This window comes from Capsicum annuum, chromosome 7 (assembly GCF_002878395.1).
Source record: "Capsicum annuum cultivar UCD-10X-F1 chromosome 7, UCD10Xv1.1, whole genome shotgun sequence".
In the NCBI taxonomy this organism is placed as follows: domain Eukaryota; kingdom Viridiplantae; phylum Streptophyta; class Magnoliopsida; order Solanales; family Solanaceae; genus Capsicum; species Capsicum annuum.
Window position 1 is genome coordinate 174039234 of NC_061117.1, and position 13261 is coordinate 174052494.

Below are 13261 nucleotides of genomic sequence, written 5' to 3' on the forward strand. Positions count from 1 at the left end.
AGACTGAAAAGGGCTCTTCTAGAATTTTGGGACTGACTTCGAAATCAACTTCTATAAAGGGAGTAACAAAAGATAAAGAAAATCCTAGATCTAGCAAAGCGTACACATGTACATGAAAGATCTGTAGCGTACCAATAACCACATCAGGAGAATTTTCTTGATTCTGTCAGGACTGAAGAGAAAAAAGATGATTTGGGTGTTGCCCACTAGTAGCACTGGAGGCACCCTTCTAATTTGGGCAACCGGACTGAGCTGAGGAGCGATTCTGTTGACCATGAGGACCTGGCTGAGGACAGTCTCTAACTCTATGTCCTAGCTTGATACATCTAAAACAAATACCACTGCCAACTCTGCAAATAACCTAATGGTGCTAGCCACAAATCTGGTAAAGAGGATTGGTGCGAGCACTGCTAACACTGCCCTGGGACTTAGAGCCTGGCACTCTATCTTTGTTACCCTCTCTGAACTTAGAAATTAGAGCACAGGCTATAGAAGGAGCTAGAATTGATGACTTAAGATGAAAATGAAAACTGTTTCCTCCTACTGAATTAGGCTGAGCAAAATTTAAACTATCTGTCTATGCCATCTTATTCTTTTTCTCCCTTATCTTAATATTTTGCTCCTCAATCTGCTGAGCATGAGTCATAATCCTGGCTATAGTTATGCCACTATTTAGCATGGCGGATCAGTACTCATTAACCACGCTATCATTCACCCCTGAAATGAACTTACTTATCCTTGCCCTGCTATTTGTAACCACATGAGAGGCATATTTGGCTAATTAAGTAAACTTAAGAGAGAATAATCTTTCACTATCATATTGCCCTGCCTGAGGTTGATGAATTCTACACCTTAGCTACTCTAAGCTCGAGGGGACAGAATCTATCAAGGAAAGCAGCAGCAAACTTCTCCCACTCAACAAGCCCTATATTATCTAGCCTTTCTGACTCCCACTATTTAAACCAAGTGTGAGCAATATCCTGTAATTGATATGCAACTAGCTCAGCACTCTCACTAGAAGTAACCCCAATTATGTCTGTAACCTTCTGCACCTGATCTAGGAATTCCTGAGGGTCCTAATCTGACTTAGACATGAGAAAGGATAAAGGATTCTTTCGGGTAAAGTCCCAAATCCTGGCAGCAGCTGAATTAGCCACTACATTGGTGATAACGCTAAAATTACACTCTTGAATGGGTGTAAGCGATCCTTGTCAATATAAAAGCCAAATAGGTTGGGGTCGAATCCCACAAGGAATAATGTGAGTGGCGATTAAACTAGTTTGAAACTAAAGCTACAAGTTAAATTCAAACAATCGATATAAAAAGATAAAATGGGCGTTTACGGTTCACAGAGAGTTAATTGTCACTTTCAATATTTTAGTGTTTGAAATTAGTCTAAATGGGAAACCAAAGTTATGTTCACCATGGGTTTTGAGAATTGACAGATACTAGGTAATGCTTGGGATTCTTGACGACGATACTGTCTGACTTATCTCTCGACCTCACCAGACAATTTATTATCTAATTCTCTCAAACTGATATAACTTATCTATTTCCAATAGGATTTTATCTAAGGTAGATTAATCCAGTTACGACATTGATCATTAAATAGAAGGTTGGTAACTTCCGAGTCCTTGTTGATAATTCTCTACCTGTAGTCTATTTCTCCGTTAGAAGCAAATAAAACCTAAGGCATTACGTATATTTGCAACCAGTAGATTTCAATTAAAACAACAGAATTTCAAGACGTCCTACTACTCTTTGAATCCATTAAATACCTAGTAACCTATCAAACCCTAGTCCATGGATCCCATAACTCCGACTAATGGAATTAGCCGCTCATGATTTGATGAACCAAATACAAGGTAGAATTCATGACAATAAGGATAGACTTACGAACAGATGAAAAGCAACAAGTAGTTTCTTCAATTTAATCCCAAAAATAGGAATCCACAAATAGTTGATAAGTTTTGAAGAAAATAAAACTCTCCAAAACTAAAAAAAAAAACTCTCTGAATAAACCTTAAAAGATTCTATTTATAATAAAGCCTAATTAAGTAAATAAAATAGCAAATTCAACTAATTTTCGGATTAGGTGACGCTCAAGCTGACGCCGCTTCAAGAGTCTTATGCCCTATCACGGATGGCGTCAGACTTGCTCCAGTTTCTTCAATTCTCTGCCTTAGGCTGACGATTACTCTGACGCCGCGTCAAGGATCTGACAGCGTATCACCAACATCGTCAGATGTCTTCTCCTATCGCTGATTTTCTGCTTAAGGTGAACACCATTATTGACACCGTATCACCCACTTGATGCCATGTCACGTACGTCGTTAGAACTGCTTCTCAGCTCTAATTCCCTGGTTAAGGCTGACGCTACTTCTGATAGGCTGTTGCTAGGCTGATGACTTATCACAAATGTCGTTAGCCATGTTTTCTTCTCTTTTGCTCAGATTTTCAACTCTTTTGCTCCATTGTCATTTATTTTCACTCCTTCAGCCTTTTACTGCAATATCAAGAGCAAACACATCAAAATAACAAGAGTTGCTTCAGAATTCACAATTATTTTGCTCACATATCAACACCCTCAACTTAAAACAATTTTTGGTCCTCAAGCAACAAACTAACTAAGAGTATACAAAGTACAAGTTGACAGCTAACTATTCATATCAGTTCAGAATACATGCACCATCTCCAAGGTCAGTAAAATTAAGAGCAACTGTGTCTATTATTGAAAACAACCATGCAACTCACGAGGATCAAGATATGGCTAGAATTTTAGCAATAACAATCCAACACATACCTAAATACACTATCCGAATAAGGCAGTGATTAGAAACATACCTAGTGTGCCCTCACAACAAAGAAATCCCTTTTTCACTCATGTCAGAATTTGCATATATAAGCATAAGGATAAACACAAAACTCACTCTTAGAATGAAGTTTCAACTTTGCGCATCAAATGCCATAGGCTTGCCCTTATAGTCAGTACCCAAGTCATCAGACAGGTCAGTTAGGATCACTATAGGTCTTTTCTTAAGCTTGTAACGAAGGCTAGGGGCTGGTATGATATTCATGGATATTTCAGAGTAACTATGCCTCCTTGACACTACACTAAACTCTTGGCGTTTCAACTCCTAACCTTCTTTTCTTCCTCTTTTTTATTGATCACACATACTGAAGATGGATGCGGTCTTTTTAATTATCACATTATCTTTTTATCATCTTTTGCACAACTTTCTCATTTCTTATTCCTTTTTCACTGCACCCAACTATTTATTCTTTTCTTTTATTCTACCTCTCTTTATACTCATTTTGTATCATGCACCACTATGATAGGCACCCTTAACTTAGGCTGTTTGCCTAAGTCAAGGTGCACAGTGTCCAAGGAGGACCAGGGCTAAAATAGGTTCATTGTGATGTAAATGGGAAGGTGAGAGGTGTCGTAGAAAGAAATAGGCTAATTAGACTCAAAACAGGGATCAAGAGATATTATGCACATAGGGAAGATCATTTTGGCTAAAGTGGGCTAAAATAAAAAATGGCCTATGATCCTTTCCTAACTCCTATCCTATGAACATGGCAAGACTAACAGGGCAAGTTCTAGATTCAATACACAATGGGAACTGAGTAAGACCTTACATGAACAAGGTACACAAGTATCTCACATATCACTACATATTCAGTTCATACACTTGTTTAACAATAGTTATTCAGTTGCCAGACTAATGCCACAAAAAGATACACCATGGTCACAAATGGATGCAATTCACATAGTAATATATCAGACCAATGGAGAGGTGTTCAAAAATCTCAAAAATAAGTTAACTGTCTTAGTTACTTGTATTTCTCCTAGTCAAATACAACACATCACAAAACAAGCGTAATACGCCTAAATATGCCGGCTCTACTAGGAACAAGACTCCGAGGAAAAGAGGCATGGCAACAAAAACCCTAGGAGGACATCAACACCCATATGTAGCCCTAACACCCTCAACGTAAAATCATACAATGTCCCCAATGCGTCAAACCAAAACAAGAGAGTTAGAAACATACCTGTGGCACTATAGGTGCGAAGATCTGATGTCAATCACATAATACAAATTCAAAAAATAAATTACCTTGGGTTGCCGTGTTGCGGCATGAAAATATCCAGTCATCCTTTATCCCTCCACTTTGACGATTTAAATTATCAGTCCATCTTTTGATCTTTACATCTTTTAGGTCCGTTGGGCAAATGTCAGGGCATGATAAGGAATGTTCTATCACGCCACTTTGAAGAATTGAACCGCTTGCCCAATTTTGCATCGAACTTCCGTATCGGCTCATTGGGCAATAATGAGGATCTTAAAAAGCCACTAAATTGATATCGATCTTTAAGCTTCTTGGCCTTTAAGACTGGGGTTTTAGTATACCCTTTTGGAAAGATAAACTCCAAAATGTTAGAATTTTCCTCCTTATTTTCAAAATTCAACATTTGCTTGGGTGGTTCGACTTTCTTTACATCCACCAAGCATAATGTTGAAAAATAGTTCGAATCAGGACTGACTCTCAATTCTGGAGTAGCTTCTCTATTAGTATCTTTACTCCAAAATTGACTATAGTCTTCACAAGGATTGTTCTTGATTTCTTCTTTCAATTCTAATACCATTTCCTCATCTTTGGCATCTTCATTCATGAATGGTCGGTTGGTTGGGAAATCTCCAATGGAAGATCAACATCAACCTTATCATCAGTATAGGATTCTTGCTCCTTATCTTCACACTCTTTCATTATGTTAAATGATTCCACAGCTAAGATATCATCTAAACATAATATAGAAGAATGCTTTGAATAAATGACCAGTATATCCATCTCCTCATGAATGATCGGCTCCATATCTTGACGCATATCATATACGATATCCTATGTTTCTTTGTGGAGATCCAACATTCATTGAAACATAGCTTCAATGCCACTCTTTTTGGTGCTTTGTTCTTCCTTTTATTGACCATAAGACCTATCAAACTCATAAAAAGAACTAGAATTTGGGTTAGCACAATAGGGGGAGGGGGTATTTGGGTAATCACTCCAATGTCCATCTTGACCGCCACATACAGAACAATCATACTCCCGGTAGGATGGAGATGGTGCACACATCTCTCTTCGAAGAGCATACCTATAATTTTACCAAAAGTGAGGTCCATCACAATATGGATATGGATCATCAAGATAAGATTTCCAAATACCAAGCTCATGTTCATTCCATGATACCATAGTAATAAGTAAACTAAAATAAAAATATACCTAACACAAGAAATAAAAAAAACTAAAAATAAATATTTACACGTTTAAATTCAAGCTAGTAGGCTAAAATTCAAAACCAACTGAATATGCCAAATTGTTCCCTGACAACGGCACCATTTTTGATAAAGCTTAAATTACACTCTTGAATGGGTGTAAGTGATCGTTGTCAATATAAAACCCAACTAGGTTGGGGTCGAATCCCACAAGGACCAATGTGAGTGGCGATTAAACTAGTTTGAAACTAAAGCTACAAGTTATATTCAAACAATCGATATAAAAAGATAAAATGGGGGTTTAAGGTTCACAGAGAGTTAATTGTCACTTTTAATATTTTAGTGTTTGAAATCAGTCTAAATAGGAAACCTGAGCTATGTTCACCATGGGTTTTGGTAATTGACATATACTAGGTAATGCTTAGGATTCTTGAAGTAAGTAGAAACAACAGATTATCCCTAACGACGATACCGTCTGACTTATCTCTCGACCTCACCAGACAATTTATTATCTAATTCTCTAAAACTTACATAACTTATCTATTTCCAATAGGATTTTATCTAAGGTAGATCAATCCAGTTATGACAGTGATCATAAAATAGAAGGTTGGTAGCTTCCGAGTACCTATTGATAATTCATGACCTCGAGTCTATTTCTCCGTTAGAAGCAAATAAAACCTAAGGCATAACCTAGTGTTTGCAACTAGTAGATTTTAGTTAAAACAATAGAATTTCAAGACGTCCTACTACTCTTTGAATCCATTAAATACCTAGTAACCTATCAAATCCTAGTCCATGGATCCCATAACTCTGGCTAATGGAATTAGCCGTTCATGATTTGATGAACAAAATACAAAGTTGAATTCATGAACAAGTAGTTTCTTCAATTTAATCTCAAAAATTCCACAAATAGTTGATAAGTGTTGAAGAAAATAAAACTCTCCAAAACTAAAAGAGGGAACTCTCTGAATAAAGCCTAAAAGATGCTATTTATACTAAAGCCTAATTATGGAAATAAAATAGTAAATTCAATTAATTCTCGGATTAGGTGATGCCTAAGTTGATGCCGCGTCAAGAGTCTGACGCCCTATCACAGATGGTGTTAGACTTGCTCCAGTTTCTTCAATTCTCTGCCTTAGGCTGACGATGACTCTGATGCCGCGTCAAGGATCTGATGGCATATCACCAACGTCATCAGATGTCTTCTCTTATCACTGATTTTCTACTTAAGGCTAACACCATTCTTGATGCCTTATCACCCACTTGACGCTATGTCACATACGTCGTCTAAACTATTTCTCAGCTCCAATTCCCTGGTTAAGGCTGACGCTGCTTCTGATAGGCTATGACAAGGCTAACGACTTATCACAGATGTCGTCAGCCATGTTTTCTTCTCTTTTTCTTAGATTTAGCTCCATTGTCATTTATTTCCATTTCTTCAGCCTTTTACTGCAAATCATAAGCAAACACATCAACATAATAAGAGTTGATTCAGAATTTACAATTATTTTAAGATAAAAAAGCATTAAATGTGTTAGCTTTTGCTCACACATCAGTTGGCCAGAATGACATCTAGTCGTTCAGTCGGAACAGGAAATAAGTTAGCAAGAATAGTGAATACAACTGAAAAATCTACATGAGAACCATGTTTGACCAAAGGTTCTCTGAGCTGAGGGGCTGGTTAATTCCTATTTCTTCTTTTAGAAGGCATGTTCTGTAGAAAAAAGGGAGAAATAGATTAGACTGAGAGATTGACTTGAGATTATGCTCATTGGTACAACATGAATACTGAATAAGGGGAAACTATCCCTAAAATATCTTATAGCCTCCTATCCACAAATATGGCATGCAATACAACCATGTATAAGACTCTACAAGATGTGGTTTTCAGACTTCCTAGGACACTATTGAACATTAGGCTCTGATACCATGTATGTAACACCCTAAATCTGGTACCCGGAATGCTACATAGTGCTCATTACCCTAAAGGACCACAAGCTAACCCATGACTGATATCTATACCTGTATACTGCATAATATACTGAATCATGTGGAAACATAAATTGAAAAGACATAAGGTTCACATAACTGAAGTAAAACATAACATTTAAATGGGGTATGAAATACCCAAAACAACTAAAATAACTGTCTAAATATAATATTAGGAAAGCCTCTAACTGATTGGACTGTCTGAGTAAGGAGTTGATGGTATATATCCCCAATTGACTCCAACTAATAAACTAATTAATAAGATAAAAGAGAAATAATCATGTCCTCAAAGGATGAGGATTCACTGCTAACTCTAACTGCTGATATCTCGAATCTACTGATGCTCTAGAGCTTGTGTCTCTAAACCTATGGTATAAGATACCATAAGGCGAATACGTCAGTACTTTGAATATACTGCTAAGTATATGAGGTAGGCTGAATGGATGGGGTTCATATGCATGAACAATACTGGCTAACTGGCTAATATGAATGTAAGAATGCATGCATGCATACATAGTAACTATATCTGAAATCGTGATAACATGAGTATGCTGATGACTAACATGACTAATGACTAAATTCTAATAACTGATAACATGAGTGACTATATCTAAAAGTCCTAAATTTGATGGAACTAGCTGAGTTCTATATTGTATCTAATAGTCTTGAATTTTGAAGAACTATCTAAATTCTTTTATTGAGACTGATATTGACACTGTGGGAGGTAGTCATCTAACTGACATGCCCCAAATAATGCATTATAGGTAGATTAGGGTCCAATCTGTGCACTGATTAGAAGGGTGTCAATACTGCACCACTGGTAAGGACAACATGTGAGTGACCCTAATATAATAGGTAACTCTAAAGAGAATGGTGGAAACCCTCATATAGTAGGTTAAGCCACCTCACCTACCCTCATATAGCAATCTATGATATCTCAACCTACGCTGGCTAAATAGTTCTTGAATACAAAGATTGCTTCTAAGAATTACACCCTCATATAACAGGTGAGTTCCCACCCTTAGGTTCGCTTGGTGCTAAATTATACTTCCATCTAAAAAGATACTAAACATGATTTTCTAAAACTGAACATGGACTGAGTTACTAACTTCCGTTGACTGACGAAATACTACTGATATCTAGCTACTAACTGAGTGCATGAGATCATAGAGATTTCCTGAGTCATAAGACTGTCTAAAGTCTAAGGATCATAGGTTGATTGAGAGTATCATGAAAACATAACATGGCTCTAAGAACACAACTAATATTTCGGGTACAAGTACCCCAGGACACGATAGAAAGAAACTGACAATGCATGACCAACTTGAACACATCACTAACATCATAATCCATAATATTTTTATTGAAGCATTTCATCAAACATGTGATCTGCATAAACTTGTACATATATGGAGATTTCGAGATATCATGCTAGTTGGGTATTTTCCTTCATCTAGGCTTTTAATCAAATACATAGAAGGCATAGTATCTCTAAACAACATTATACAATAATTAAACATCATGATTCAATTCTAATTTCATCATTCAAGGGTTTAATCATAGGTTTACATGAATCTACATTAATACTAATCAAATAAACATAAAATTTATCCCCCAACATGGAATAGAATTCAATTACTCATTATCAACATGAACACGAGTAGCCCAAATATTAAAATTTGTAAAGGAAATCCAAAAACTTAAACTTTGAAAAGAGATTTTTGGGCTTTATGGACGAAAGGAGTCCATGAATGAACACTATGAATACCTGGGTTGAGTTTTCTTGAAATTCTTAAACTTGAAGAATTTGAATACTTTAGTTCTTGAAAAAGATCTAGATTTTGTTCTTGGAGATTAATATTAGAGAGAAAACCCTAGTTTTGTTGTTGTGAAAGAATAATGAATATCTGAGCTTTGTTCGGATATAATTAGGTATATAAATGGGTGGTAAAAGACCAAAAACCCCTATTTTAATACTGGTTTAATTTACTGAATCGGTTTATGCGATGGCTTGTACGACAGTTCGTCACTAGGGTGACAATCCATCATTTTGACCGTCGTACGTAGACCAAGAAAAGAGATTGTTCCCTAAGTAGCGACGGCCTTAGCAATGGTTCATTGCAAGTTCGACGGTCCATCAACCTACCTGTCGCACATTATATAGAAGGTAACCACACTATTTCCCTTACGAATGTCATGGGCGATGGTCCATCGCTAGCTCGATGGTCCATCGGCCTCACCGTCGCACCTGGGCAGTTTTTATTGCATTCTGTATTTTGGCCATAACTTTCTCCTCCGATGTCAGTTTTGATGAAATTGGTATTGTTGGAAAGCATTCAATTTCCCACATGACAAAAAGTGAAAATCTTAAAAATACCACATGTAAAAAAGTGTATTCATCTTTCAAAGAAAACTTCTAACATTCTTGAGACAATTTCAAGCTAGGAAAAGTACCGGGTATTACAGTATCTACCCCTTGAGAACTTTCATCCTCGAATGATACTGTGTGAGGGGAAAGATTAACCAACGTACATACTAAACATGAATACTAAAACATGATCTCATGACTAACATGACTGATAACTGAGCATGTCATACTGAACATGCATATCTGATGCATGTGTAACTGATTCATTAATGTATGACTGGGTGTTCTGATGAACTAAGTTTCTCACAATGAGAATGCATGTCTGGTGCAAAATTATATAATTGAGCTGATACATGAATGAATGACTGAATATGCAATGGTATTTAATACCAAGTTTGTGATGAACACTGAACATGAAATTGGGTAAGCTTGAGGAGAATTAATACCTTGATCTTGATCTTAGTCGGTAGAGAAGAGTTAAGGATACTTGGTACGCATGCTGCTTCTGTTTCCCAAGAAGCTCCCTCAATAAACTGATTTCTCCAAAGAACATTAACTAGAGGGACTTCTTTGTTCCTCAGTCTACGAGTCGATAGTCTAGTATTTCAACTAGAATCTCTTCATAAGAGAGGCTGTTTTGAACATCGATGCTCAAAATAGGGATACAACTATTAGGTCACCTATACATTTCTTGATCAAAGAGACATGAAAGACTGTATGAACTGAGGCTAGATCTGAATGCAATTTGAGCTCATAAGTTACCTTGCCAAAGAAACTAAGAATCTTGAAGGGACAGACATATTGGGGACTGAGCTTTCCCTTCTTGTCGAACCTCTTCACTCCCTTCATGGGAGAGATCTTTAGATAGACATAATCACCAATCTCAAACTTAAGATCTTTTCTACGAATATCTACACAAGACTTAGCAGCCCGGAGTCTTTCTCTGATCAACTGGACTTTCTCTAAGGCGTCGAATACCAAGTCAGGCCCTATAACTAAGGCCTTACTTACTTCAAACCAACTAATTGGAAATCTACATCTCCTAATTTAGAAATATTTGAATGGAGCCATATAAATACTGGAATGATAGTTGTTTTTGTATGAAAACTCAATCAAAGTCAAGTGGTCATCCCAACTACCCTTGAAATAAATTGCACACACCCTTAGCATATGTTCTAGAGTCTGAATGGTCCATTCTACTTGACCATCTGTCTGATGATGGAAGGCTGTACTAAGATGAACTTGGGTACCAAGACCCTTTTGGAATGCTTTTTAGAAATAAAAGGTGAATTGGGTACCTCTGTCTGAGATAATAGATAACGGAACACCGTGTAATCTGACCAACTCCCTAATGTCGATTTTGGCGTAATCCTCGGCTGAATAAGAGGTATGAACTAAAAGGAGATGGGCTGCTTTGGTCATATTTTCTACAATGACCCAAACTGAATTATGCTTATGACGAGTTTGAGGTAAACCCTTCACGAAGTCCATATTCATTTCTTTCCACTTCTAAGTAGAAATAATAAACTCCTGCATAGGACCACTATGCCTCTAATGCTCTATCTTAACCTGTTGACATTAAGAGAACTTAGCCACAAACTCTACAATATCTCTCTTCATCCCACTCCACTAATAGGCTTTTCGTAAGTTGTGATACATTTTTGTGGCCCATGGATGAAAATAGTAGTGTGCACCATTTTCTTCTACAAGAATTCACTGCCTTAATTCATGTACACCTGGAACACAAAGATGACCCTGATAACACAAAACACTATCTCCCTATTGGGAGAAAACCTCTACTTTCTGATCCTGAACTAACTCTTTGACCTTGATTAGGCTGGGATCTCTATCTTGCTTTTCTTTCACCGTGGAAACTAGAGATTATTCAAAACTACTCTGAACCCATATACTACCCTCATCTGTATCGACTAAGTGAACGCTTAGTCTGGCAAGCTGATGTACTTCCTGTGCTAACTTGAGTTTATTAATAGTGTCAGCCACTACATTGGCCTTGCCCTAATGATAGAGGATACTCATGTCGTAATCTTTTAAGAGCTCTAAGAACCTTCTCTGATGAAGATTGATATCTTTATGAGAAAAGACATACTAAAGACTCTTATGATCTGTGAAGATATCTACATAAACTCCATAAAGATAATGCCTCCAAATCTTCAAGGCAAATACTACGGTGGCTAACTCAAGATCATGAGTAGGATAATCCTTATCATAGGGTTTAAGTTTTCTGTAGGCATAGGATATAACCTTACCATTCTGCATGAGGACACAACCCAAACCTACTCAGGATGCATTACAATACGATATGAACCCATCTGAACTAAAGGTGAGGTGAGTCGAGTCTTGAACTCCTGAAAACACTTCTTGCAAGGATCTGACCACTAAAACTTGATTTTTTTATGAGTCAACTGGACATAGGGGATGTCATAGAAGAAAATCCCTAAACAAATCATTGGTAATAGCCAACCAAACCCAAGAAACTTCTGATATCTGATGGAGAGAAAAGTTTGGTCCTGTTTCTTACCTCTTTGGTCTTTTGAAGATCTATTCTAATGCCATCACCCAAAATAATATGACCAAGGAATGGTACTGACCTTAGCTAAAATTCACACTTACTGAATTTGGAGAATAGCTGATGATCTCTATGAGTCTGAAATACTATTCTGAGATGGTCTACATAATCTCACACACAGTGGAAATAGTCCAGAATATCATCTATGAAGACTATGAAGAACATATCCAAGTACCATTTGAACACGCAGTTCATCAAGCAAATGAAAGCTACTGGGTTATTGGTAAAACCAAATGTCATGACTAGGAAGTTAAAGTGACCATACTGGGTACGGAAAGCTATTTTTGAAATGTCATATTCTTTGACACTAAGCTGATGATATCCGAATCTGAGGTCTATCTTAGAGAATTAACTGGCATCCTGAAGTTGGTCAAATAAGTCATCGATTATAGGAAGAGGATACTTGTTCTTGACCATGACCTTATTAAGTTTATGGTAGTCTATGCATATTCCGAGAGAAACGTCTTTCTTGCGCACGAATAATACTGGTGCTCCCCATGGAGAAACACTGGCCCTGATAAATCCCTTATCTAAGAGATCCAACTACTATTTTTTCAATTCTCTGAGTTCTCCTTATGCCATTCTACATGGCAGAATATAGATAGGTTGAGTATCTGGACGAAGATAAATACTGAAGTTTATTTCTCTTTCGAGAGGAATTCCTAGAAGATCTTCGGGAAATTCATCTGAATATTCATTCACAACTAAAATGGATTCAAGAATGGGAGTTTTAAAACTAGAATCCTTAACATGAACAAGATGGTAGACACATCCCTTAGATATCAATTTTCTTGCCCCAAGGTAGGAAACAAGCTGACCTCTGAAAGCGGATACACTACCCTTGTACTCTAGGGTGGGCTTATTTAGGAACTGAAACTGGACTATTCTATTTCTACAGTCGACTATGGCATAGCAGAAATGAAGCCAATCCATGCCAAGAATGGCATCAAAATTAGTTATCTCTAATTCAACTAAGTTTGCTGAAGAGACTTTCTGAAATATCATAATTGGGGAATTCCTGTATACCCACTGGGTTAT